Source organism: Mauremys reevesii, linkage group 24 (assembly GCF_016161935.1).
Source record: "Mauremys reevesii isolate NIE-2019 linkage group 24, ASM1616193v1, whole genome shotgun sequence".
Taxonomy (NCBI): domain Eukaryota; kingdom Metazoa; phylum Chordata; order Testudines; family Geoemydidae; genus Mauremys; species Mauremys reevesii.
In genome coordinates this window covers 9426935-9437279 of record NC_052646.1, presented here as the reverse complement: position 1 = coordinate 9437279, position 10345 = coordinate 9426935, and the positions used below count along the sequence as shown (strand labels likewise).

Below are 10345 nucleotides of genomic sequence, written 5' to 3'. Positions count from 1 at the left end.
ACAGGTTTGCCTCAGGTCACACAGCGAGTCGGTAGCAAAGCAGGGAGTCCAGCCCAGCTCCCCCCTAACTGCCAGCCCATGTGCTACAGCCAGACACCCTGCCCCCCCTCTCCGAACCTGAGCTGAAATATGGCCACAGACGTGATCAGGGCAACAGCCCGATAACATCATTGAAATAAACGTCTGACGCGAGTCTCCCTGCAGAAGCGTTAAGCTCATGCTCCTGTAAAGCTGGCCAGGAATATGGTGCAAAGATCCAATAAGGAGGCAGCGTGGCCCGGTGGGTAAGCATTAGGCTGGTGCTCCAGATACCTGGCTTCTATTCCCAGAGCTGCTGTCCAACCTCCAGCTAGATGCGTTCCCGTCCCACCCGCTGTGCGTCGGGTTTATTTAGACTGGAAGCTCTTTGGGGCAGGGAGTGTTCCTCAGTATGTTTGTGCAGCGTGACAGGCCCTCAGTTGTAGGATCCAATGTACCAGAAATAACAGCAATCCCGTGTCTGGGCCTTTGCATCTTTCTTCCTACAAGGAAACACGCTGCTGCTACAGCCCAGCCTTTTTGTAACTGCTCAGAAGCCAGAGCGAGATGGTGCGCTCAGCTACTGTGACCCGAGCTGGCCTCTTGGTAGCTCTTCCCCTCCCCGCTCCCTTTGAATTTGCTCCAGTGTTTTGCAACAGGTCACCTGGACTCCCCGCACCAGACAGCCAAGAGAAACGCCAGAGAAATTTCCTGAATCATTATTTCCAATTAATCGTCATTTAATTAGCCCACGATGGGATCCCATTCAGCAAAGATCAATTTGTTCACAGGCTTCCAATTCATTAACAATTACTTTGGAGCTGACTGACTCGCCCAAGAGAGCAGTGTGACTACAGGCGTGTCTACACGACAGCCGCTACAGCACACAGCTACGGCGCTGCAGCTGTACAGAGCCGTAGCATAGAAACTTACTACAGCAACAGAAGGGGGTTTCCCATTGATGCAGGTAATCCATCTCCCTGATTCTTCCACTGACCTAGGTGGGTCTAACTATGGCACTCAGAGGTGGGAATTTTTCCCATCCCTGAGCGATGTAGCTAGGTCAATCCAAATGTTAACTGTAGACCAGACCTGAGAGTCAGGACTCCTGGGTTCTTTTCCTGGCTCTGCCACTGACTCGTCAGGTGACTTTAGGCAAGTCACTGCCCGCTCTGTGCCTCAGTTTCCCTATCTGTACAATGAGAGTAATAATACCTGCCTCACAGGAGGGCTTGCAGGGGTTAATGAGTGAGTGCTTGTCATGTGCGTTGAGCTCCTCAGATGTAAGGGGCTAAGTCAGTACATGTAGACAAGAGCATGGGTTTTTCTGGCTACTGTTGTGGTGTATTGAAAACTGTGTTAAAATTATGATCGGTCACTTTAAATCCTGAGGGAAGGAGCTCCGGAGGGAATCAAGCATGTGATTGGAGTCGGTCAGCATCCAGACAGCATAGAGGAAGGGGGCAGCATGGGTGGGGGGTACCATAGGAGGCCAAGCCTCCCCTAACCCAGGCAATGGTCCTACCCATATTCTGCTGGGAGACCTGCCCTCACTCCCCCTCTTTCCTGAAGCCAGTGGGGACTCAGCTCCAGCCGATGGCCAGGACTGCTCAGGCCAGCCTGGGGATCTGACTGGCACTGGGGCTGGCCAGCGGCCCAGTGCTCTGGGGGTCGGGCCGGCTGGCTGCTCAGGGGTCTTCCAGCCACCGGCAGGCCAGGGCTCTGGTGGTGAAGGGGGCCCTCAGGTGGAAGCTACAGGGCCAGCAGGCCAACCCCCCCAAAAGGGGGCTTCACCCGCCGCCCATGGGGAGCAGCCTGTTTGTGATCGGTCTGAATTCTAAGCAATAAAGTTGTGTTACGTTGCCAACTTCCTGCAAGCTACGCCGTGAAACGTAACACCTGCTTCCCACGGCTGGCTGGGAACCCCAGCTGGGTTTTAAGCCCCAGCTCTGACCTGTTATTCAATCGTCTGAGAAGGGCTAGCAGACCTTGGGAGGTAGAAAGCAGGGGGCAAAGCAGTTCTACTGCACCCATAGATAGGTGCCATTCATACCATCTTCTCTGCGTGGTACCGGACACGCTCACACAACCAAACGGGTTATGGGCCAAAGTCACCTTTCCCCCAAGCTTTGCCTTTACAGTGTTACCAAGCACGACACCCGCTGCGGCAGGCCGACACCGTCTCCTGATGTTGCCAGAAGCTCCAGCTGGAGGCAGCGCCTCCTCTGTATTGCACTTTGCCGAGGGAAAGAAGCACTCGGCTGTAAGCCCAGCAGCCCCGAGGTTTAATCCACACCCTGGGCCAGTCGCAGCCCACGTTCCTGTCTTGGGGATAACTCCCCAGGTCTCAGACAGAGCAGTGGCTCTTCTTCCGCTGCCTTTTGGTAGAAATGCGCCAAACTGTTTGCCAGAAGCTGGGAATGGGCGATGGGGGGTGGATCACTGGCTGATTCCCTGTTCTGTTCATTCCCTCTGAAGCACCTGCCTTGGCCATTGTCGGGAGACAGGACACTGGGCTGGATGGACCTTCGGTCCAACCCAGTCTGGCCGTTCTTATGTTCTTAAACCGGGTGCTGCTGCAGCTCACTCCCTAGCAGCTAGAGGTTTGTGACTCTGCTTCAGCTGCTACACTAAGAGATTTGGTACTTTGCGTCCAGTAGCAGCAGCTCCTGCTTGGCCAGGCAGCAGTCCCAGGTTCAGGGGGCCACTGGGCGGTGGCGCTGTCTGGCCCGTAATCTGCACCCGGAGCCAGGAAGCAAAACCAAGAATCTCCACACTTGCTGCCCAACAAACGCTTGTGTAATGAGCTGGCAGAGTGAGAGCTTTGCCTCCCTGTCTGGGCTGGTCCACATTCACGCTAACCGCACGCTTCCCCTGGTGCCGATTACTCCCACGGGGGATGAGTGCTGTGCTGTGGATTGGGTGGTTCTGGGTTCAGACCGGGTGATGGCAAGAAACGGTGCTTGTATGGTTAACTGTTGGTGTCAGATCCCTGGAATCATTGTGGGAATGGCCCTTCTAATCTCTGTATGCCGGTGAATGGGAACTGTCTCTTTAAGAACAGGATGGGGCATGTGACTGGTTTGGAGGTTTTCCCTGGGTGAGAGTGGGGCTCCCTGCCCATGGCGGGGGGGCAGCCCAGGAAAGAGCAGGACTTGATTTAACCAGGGAATCTTTAACCAAGTTCCTCCCACCCCCACCCCAAGCACAAATTCAGAGCAGGGCCCCCTCGCTATCCAAGTGCTGATCAGAACTCCCAGCCCCCTGACTGATTCGGAGTGAGAGTCTTTGGCCTGGGTAATCCAGGGGTCAGACTCGCGGGTCCCAATGGCTTAGGCGCCAGCTCCGTGGGTGCTCCAGGGCTCAAGTACCCATGGGAAAAAGGGCTGGTGCTCAGCACCCACCAGCCACAGCTGTCCTGCGAGGCCACCGATCAGCTGTTTGGCGGCTGGGGGAGGCACTTGGGAGAGGGCGGAGAGCAGGCAGGGGGCCTCGGGGAAGGGGTTGGAGCAGGGCAGGAAGAGGCAGAGGGAGGGCGGGGCCTCAGGAGAGGAGGCGGGGCAGGGGCGGGGCCTCAGGGCGGAGCAGAGGTGAAGCACTCCAGGGAAAAATAAAACTCAGCGCCTATGCAGAATGGACCCTGCTGACCTTAAACCCCCATGGACCTCGCTCCCCTCCCCGGGGGCCGTCATTTACCCCAGTGCCAGGTGAGTGCGAGATGGTACCAGGTCAGAACGGCAGGGCCTGATCCTTAGTTCCACTAACGCCGCTCTGGCAGCGTAAAGGGGGCCTCCGTTGCCATCCCACAATCTTTCCAGATTCCACGACTTTATCACACGTCTTGCAATACTGGATGTTTTACGTAAAGCCCCAGCTCCTGGAGTCAAGGCATGATGGGAGAATCTCAGCTGTGTCTGGTTTTTTTTTCTTTTTCTTTTTTTAAAGTAAGTCTCTAGCCCTGCTGGCTGCAGAAAAGAGCCGGAGACCATGACCCTGGAGGCTCAGAAACCAGAGACCCAATGGATCGAACCCAACGTATTCTTTTTTAAAAAATGAATAAATACAAATCTCAAGCCAATCTCATGATTCTGGCGTGTTTGGGGCTGTCACGGTGGATCGTACTCACCTTAAGGCCCCTCTGTGCTTCCAGAGCGATGCCAAGGTGTACATAAGATGCAGGCGGGTGGCGTTTTGGATCACCGCGCCCTGGTATAAACAGCTGTGCAAGGTGCCAGGGCAGGGGAGAGCCAGGCCCTGTGAATGATTCCCAGCCCGTCCTGCCCACCTTCCCTCCACGCCCGCCGTCCGGAACCTGCCTCCAGTCTGGGGATGCTCACCCAGGTGGCTGCCTGGGTGTAACTGACCTGGTGCTAAGCCCCAAGGTGACACCCCGCATTATGCCGGTGCAGCACCGCTCTGCAGGGCCTTGCTACTGCGTTAACTGACACCGGTGCGAACAGACGGGGCCTGGCCCTGGGACTTGCTACGCCTGGCTTCCTGCGCCCTTTAAATCCACAAAGATCTCTGGGGACTGGTGAAATCCTGCACTGTTCTCCATCCCCCCCTCTCCCTGGGAGCGGTAATGTGACCCTATCTGAGTGAGGGATTGATTTCCACCTCATTAACTTTCCTCTCAAACTTTCACTCTCCATCCTCCCTCTCCCGCCCCTTGCCTCCCACCTTTCACTGCCAGTTCTTTTTCTTTCTTTCTTTCTTTCCCTTTTTCTTTCACACTCCCCAGCTCCTCCCACCCCCCGGGCCCCTCCAATCGGTGTCAGCCCCATCCTTCCGCGATAGGGCCCTCGGGGCTGTCAATCAACTCCCTTAGCCGCCCCCTCCTTTTAAAAAATAATCCTTTCATTCAATTGAACTTGGACAAAGTTTTGTAAGAGGGGAAGAAAAAAAAAAGGAGGCATGAAATAGATGGGAGACCAGGGCTTTTCAGAGCCTCTTATCTGATTGTGGAAACAGCACTTAAGAGCCCTTGCCCCCGCGCCACTGCAGCTGAACCTTGGCACTTCAGGGCACCAACTTTACCCGGCTCGGCTCGCAGCGTGAGAAAGTTTTGCACACCACCGCTCCGATCGGGCGAAGGGGGATCGGGTTGTTTTCATCTCAGGTTCCACCACCCGTCCAGCCAACGTGGACCCAGCCTGCGAACTGTCCCTCTTCCTCGGGGCTCAAGGTAAGGGCAGGATCTGTTCCTAACTGGGGTGAAGACGGAGCAGGGGATGGTTCTGCGTTGCGCTCTGATTTGATGGCCGGGACTCTTCATGGGTGCTGCTGCTCAGCTGGTGTTACCCTGCCTCTCGCCCTAACCCTGCACAGAAATCTCCTAAACGGACTTGGATGCCAGTCAGATGCCAAGATGATGGTAGGCAGAGAGAGAGAAAGAGACGGGCTGATTCTGATTGTGCTTGTGCTGGTTTTACACTGAGGTGCATTTCCGTGGGATCTATCCTGCTTTATACTGGGGTAAATGAGAGCAGGATCAGGGCCAGAGAGAGAGGGAGGCGTAAAGGGATGTAAGAGAGAATATAGCAAAACCTGTAGAGAGAATCAAACTTTTCTCTGACGTGCAGGCAAAGAGTGGAAAGTCCCTCATTCACGACAAAAATCTCCTGCAAATCAATATCTCTTTGGGATCCCACCAGACAGCCCTCCCTGACTGCCCTCTGCCAGCCTGGCACTCCGTGCCGCTGGAACGGGATCCGTCCCCGGCCCGTATGGCCGACCCCAGCGTGGCCTCCTTGTCGGGCTGGGATTCCTTTCGCAGCAGGGAGCGGGCGCTGATTGATAAGTAGGTGCCACCGCAGCCGGTGGGGGGTGGAATCCGGTCCTGCCGCTCGGAATTCGCAGAACCCGCCACCTGGAGCCTGCTCGGCATCTGCCCACATGGGAGCCCCAAAGCAGGCACCCTGGGCTCCCCCCATCACCTCCTCCACTCGCAGCCCCTTCCCCTCTCTTTGCACCTGACGCGGGCCCAGCAGCTGGAGACAGGCAGCTAGAAAACCGCTGCCCTCATTACCCAGCCCTGCCTGCGTCGCGATGGCTACCGCCTGCCCTCGCCCCTCCGTGTGATGGAGTAACAAGCGCAGGGTTGGATCCGTGGGTCGTTAATGATGCCGTTAAATTTCCTCCAGGCTGCCAACAATTGGCTCGATCCAGTTGGGTAACGGCACAATTATTAGGGGACCCCAGCCAAGAGCAGGGGCTCCCTCGGGCGCTGCAGAGTCACCTCATGAGAGAGGGACCCCAACACGCTCACAACCCACTGGCAGAGGAGAGATTATTTTCCCCCCTTGACAGCTGATGGGGAGAGATTAAGGAAAGGGCCCAAGGCTGTCCTGGGAACCTGTGGCAAAGCCGGGAACTGAACCCAGCTCTCTAGACTCCCTGCTCGGCCCTTATGCTACACAAGCATCCATCGTCTCCTTGTTCAGGGAGAAGCCCACCCCCCTGTAAAGGCCCCACCTCCCCGAGGCATGATACGCTGTTATGTGCCCAGGCGATCCGAATTGCTCAGAAACAGGTGCCCAGCTGCTGACTGCCCATCCTGCCTGGGCTGCAAAGGTGGAGAGGGGGCAGAAAAGGGCCGTGCAAACCATTTGGAAACGCCTTCTTGTGAGAGCCGTACAGAGCGCCGGTTGTTAGCTGATCAAAGAGAAGGTGGAGAGGTGACGTGATGACACTGTAGGACTGCTTCCCGGGGAGAGAATAATGGGTGCTAATGGGCTCTTTGATTGAGGAGAGAAAGGCCGACTCAGAGCCAGTGGCTGACGGACAAATACCTGTTAGAAATTAGGCCCAAATTTCTAACCGGGAGGGTGGTTCGGCCTTGGGACGAACTCCAACAGAAGTGGGGATGCTGCGTCTCTTGATATCTTCAAACCAAGCCTGGCTGCCTTTCTGGAGGAGATGCTTTAGCCAGACACAAGTTACTGGGCAAAATGCAGGAGGAATTGGGTGAAAGTTCCTGGCCTGTGATATGCTGGGGGCCAGACTAGATGATCTAATGGTCCCTTCCGGCTTTAAATTCTACGTATCTACCACCCCATCATGCTGGGAGGCGTTATACAGACATGCCAGCCCCACCATGCTCATTTCTGCTGCAGCGCGAATGGTTTCTCTTGAGATAACCACCCAGGTGAAAGGTGGTTTATAAGCTCACATTGGGCCTTTATTGTGGACCCCTGCAGGGTCTGCTTCCTGGCTCCAAAGCCCTGGATGGGGTGAGGCAGTTCCAGCGCCTTGATTGTTGTATTAGCACTGGGTGAGAAGTGCAGCACCAGGTCTGGGAATGCCCCTCCAGGGTCCTAGCTACTCTTTGCGTCCTCTGGTTCCTATGTGCTAGTCATTCATGCCAGTGGGATTTTGTTTGAACCCAGGGCTGGGGACTGGGTACCCTAGTCACAGATGCCTGTATTCCCCTGTGAAACAGGGGTAGGTGTGAGCAAATCAGAGAATCCCCTGATCATTATTCTGCCAGGAGTCTTCAGTCCCAGAAGGAGGAAGGATGGTCAGTGGTTCAGGCACTAAGTGATAACTCAGGTTTCCTCTGGATCCCTCCGTGAGCCTGGGCCAGTTAATTCTCAACAACTGGGGCCAGATTTTTAGATGCAGCACGGTGGGTGCTAAACGCATGCAAGGAGCTGTTGCTGACTCTGGTGATTTTATCCCAAGTCTCACGTTTACTCGCTGCTTTTCTTCAAGCCCCAGCTCCTGGAGTCAGGTGATGACACGAGCCTCTCAGCTGTTATTCAGTATTAAAGTTTCTAGCTCTCACGGTTGGGGAGAAGAGCTGAACATTGCAGCCCCGAAAGGCTTACAACCCAGAAGGCAAAGAAACAGAAACCCCCAATGTATTATTATTATTATTTTATTCTCACAATTTTTAAGCCAATCTAGTGATTGGGGCAGGAGGCAGCTCATGATTTTTAAAGGCTTAGTGTTGACAAGATTGTAGTTGGGAGGGTGCTGCTGAGCTCTTGAGAATCTGCTCCTCCATCCCTGTGTAAAAGGGGAATGACAATAACTAATTACCAATAATTAGTCATTAATAACCATTCCCCTACCTCATGGGCAGCTTGTGAGGAATAATCCTTAAACACTTGCCAGATGCCAAGACAGGGTGAAATTATCTGGTGAAGCCCTCATCATGGCCTTGGGCCCCATGGTGCTAGGTGCTGTACAAACCCAAAACAAAAAGACAGTCCCTGCCCCAAGGAGCTCCCAACCTAACTATAAGACAAGAGACAAGAAATGGGTAGAGAAAGTGAGAGACTGGAGGCTATAGACTCCTAGCCACATCCAATCAGGTAGCACAAGCAACATCATGTACTCAATGCACATCTAGTCAATAATTGGAGGGAAATTTACCCCCATATGCCCATAGACTGACCTTTCTTTGCATAAGCCGGGCAACGAGCACTTGTGAATCAAAGCATAAAAAAATCTGCATCTGTTTGGGGTTCATTTGCAGGCAGGAAAAAAACAAGAGGGAAACTCTGGGGTAAACGATTGACAACACATAGGCAAACCTGCTGGGAGAGTCCTTCTGCCTGTCGTAGGACGCGTTAGCAGAGCGCGGGGCATAAACCCAGCTCTGCCCACGCTGCCCCCTGCCCCGAAGAGCTGAAAATCTCAGGGGCTGATCCCATGACGTCTTACACGCTGGAGTAACGAGTCACACTCAGGACCAGAAATAACAGGGTGTCAAGCAGACAAGAAAGAGACACACAGACTGGCTTCCAGACTTTTCCATGGCAGGACTCCTCCAGTACTCCCCTCCCCCCCGCTGCACTCAGCTGGGATCTAGCAGCGACACCCCTCCCGTTTAGCAATTTGTGATGGGGAGGCTGGTCATGACCTCTGACACCTGCTCCCTTCCCCCAGGCCGTGACACCCGCTTGAGAAGTCCTGCAGTGGTGGAGATTGTTAGTGGGGAGAAGGCAAGAGGGTGGGCCGCACAGCGTTAAATAAAAGAAAATGGGCAGGATGTGGTGGTGCAGGGGGAGATGCAAAGACAAGCGAGAAAGGGCGTTTGTGATACAGGTGAGTGATGGGAGGGAGCGTCGGAGCCTGCTCCGACTGAGAGAGAATGCAGAGGAGAGGGCTCTTGCACCGACACAGTTCATACCCCATAACCATACAGGAGCAGCTCTCAATCGTATCTATCTATCCCCATACACCCCCTCTATCTATCTATCCATCTATCTGTTGCACTTGAGCACCTCACAGATACTTAAAAAATCTTCTTTCTTTCCAAGGCTGTACAAAAGCTTGTGTTATATTGGGTGCTGTGTGAGTGGGTGGGTGTTCTGTGGTGGAGGGGTTTGTTGCTTGAGTGTGTGTAAAACATATCAAGGGAAAGTGCAGTTGAAGAAACCGGTTTGCCTGTAGTCCTGAGCAGAGTAAGGCCTGCGGCCTCTTCTTTCCAGTGGCCATGAGTTCCACAGTCTCACTCTAGCCCCTATGACCATTCTGCTTCCTGCACTTATGAGCCCTCTCCTCCCCCTCCCCCTCCCCCTCCCCTCCCTGCCCCCCTGTTGCTTCCTGACTCCATTGTACCATAGCTGTCATGGCAGGTCCTGGTTGTGAGCTGGGGTGTATTCTCACTGGTCCCACAAAGGGCTGTGAAGAGCAGGACAGATTCAGCTGGACCCTGGGAGCTGGTGCAGAGAGGGCAGACCTGGCAGGACATGGTGCTGAGCAGAGGTGCTGAACCAGGGCATGTGGCCTCCTGGCCACCTCTAATAGCTGGTGGCCCGGCTCTGTGCTGGCTCCGAGCGGATCGTTGCTCTGGGCATCCTGTGTCTCTGTGTCCTTTGGGTTTTCACTGCCTTCCTCGTGCCACTGGGCTGAGCTTTTCTTGCTTCCCATGTCTGACAGCATCCCCACCCCCAGCACCTCTTAGCCCTTGCAGCCCTTTGTCTGCAAAACCATCCCCAATAAGTGTGGCAGCAAGGATGCAGGTGGAAGCAGCACACAGAGAACGGACGGGGAGTGCAGGGCAGCTCTTATGGGTGTGAGCTGGCTCCGAACAGACAGAAAGGAGCTCACTTTCTGTGCCTCAGTTTGCCCATCTGTATAGTGGGGATAATGGCCCTGTGTTGACTCCCAGGGGGGCTGTGAGGGGGAATACAGGAACGATTATGAGGTGCCCAGACACTAGGGTGATGTGGGCCAGATAAGTATCATAGCCAGCCAGACAAATTACTTGCATAGCTGCATATATGGACTTGGCAGAGGCAAACACAGCCACTGCCTTGAAGAGTGTAGAGTGTAGACCGGGCAGGACGGGTGTGTGGGAAGGGCATGGGGTTAT

The 10345-nt window shown here is 54.6% G+C and overlaps 1 protein-coding gene across 3 annotated transcripts in view; it reads left to right on the top strand.

Moving 5' to 3' along the window:
* The first annotated feature begins 4937 nt into the window (after positions 1–4937).
* The window catches only part of KCNJ10 (potassium inwardly rectifying channel subfamily J member 10), a 50259-nt gene continuing 44851 nt past the window's right edge, over positions 4938–10345 (top strand). For all 3 annotated transcript variants that reach the window (XM_039512252.1, XM_039512251.1, XM_039512250.1), the window contains exon 1: positions 4938–5203. The gene's annotated coding sequence lies outside the window, so the exon portion shown is untranslated. The remainder of the gene's footprint in view (positions 5204–10345) is intronic.